Source organism: Aplysia californica, unplaced genomic scaffold (assembly GCF_000002075.1).
Source record: "Aplysia californica isolate F4 #8 unplaced genomic scaffold, AplCal3.0 scaffold00022, whole genome shotgun sequence".
NCBI classification, from domain to species: domain Eukaryota; kingdom Metazoa; phylum Mollusca; class Gastropoda; order Aplysiida; family Aplysiidae; genus Aplysia; species Aplysia californica.
In genome coordinates, this window is record NW_004797292.1 from 89,022 (window position 1) to 90,503 (window position 1,482).

The following is a 1,482-nucleotide window of genomic DNA, read 5'->3' on the forward strand; positions in this document are numbered from 1 at the left end:
TCTTCTTCTTCTTCTTCTTCTTCTTCTTCTTCTTCTTCTTCTTCTTCTTCTTCTTCTTCTTCTTCTTCTTCTTGCTGCTATCGCTGTTATCTTGCTTTAGTAAACCAGCCCAAAAAATAAATAGGCCTACATTAATAAACGTTAGCCCTCCATTCGGTACTTAGCCTACTTGACCCAGTGTGCACATCCGTGGTGTCCACTCTTCGTGGGGTCAAATTTGGGCCAGTGTGAAATTGTACGGGGACAGATGCCTTTAAACTTTGTTTTATGAGAAGTTAGTCGAAATTTACTTTTATCCATACATTTTACAGTTCGAGAGAGTAGGCAAAGTATCAAATCGCAGCTTCTTGGAGGGGACGTTAGCGTTGGCCTAAAGTTTCACACCGAGCTGTGATATTTTCCTAGACAATATAGGCTTATTATAATATATATTATATTACCATCATCATCATCAGTGCCTTTCACCCCTGGCAGGGTATAGGCCACATACAAGCTCCTTCCATTTATCTCTGTCCTGAGCCATCCTTCCAAGCTCGTTCCAAGTGAGCTTCATTTCTCTCATGTCCCTTTCCACCAAGGAGTTTAGTTTAATCTCCTTGCTTTCCACACATCTCCTCCATGTTTCCAGTGGCCTACCCCTGCCTCGTGCTCCTTGTGGGTTCCACTGCAGTGACTGTCTTGTGATGTTTCCACTGGGCTTTCTTAAGGTGTGCCCCATCCATCGCCACTTTCTTAGTCCTGTTTAATATACTTCTATATTATATTATACCATCTAGTAATATGACGACTATGGCCCCTCCAGGAAACCCAGTGAGCACCGCCTATCCTGTTTTTACTTCTGTGCTTTTACAGACCAGTGGGACTGAAGTTATCGCCCCATAGCAGGGTCGAATCTCCGAGAAAAGAATGTACAAAGTACACATAAAACGTGCAGTTGTCGGTCTGTGAGTGTGGATGTAGAGTCTCAATTTCCTTTCTGCGGCTGAAGGAGATCCATTGAAAAAGTGACAGTAAAATTATGCTCCGTACTTTTGTTTCATTTTCAAAAATCAATTAAGCGACAGCAGCAGTACAGTGGGGTTTTCGTTTGTTCATGTTCTGTTAGTGATAAAACAAATGCGTGAATCACAATCAATAAAAACATTGCGCATTTTTTCCGTCGTTGAGTTCTGAGTGCAAGTTGACCCACCCGTGAGTACGTAAACCATTTTTCGCACGGACACTTCTGACAAGTGGAGTTTGTAGCATGCGAGTGTTTCCGCGTGCCATTCATAATTATTTATTGATCTATACAAGTGAATGTTTGTGTGAGACTAGAAATACCTAAAAGTAGCATGCAAACTTTGACCTTTTGCACGTGATTGGTTTTGACCGAATGTTGGTTATTTCCATATTATTATTATTGTTATTACAGGTATTATTATTATCATTATTAGATCTATTATTATTATTATTAGTAGTAGTAGTAGTAGTAGTATTATC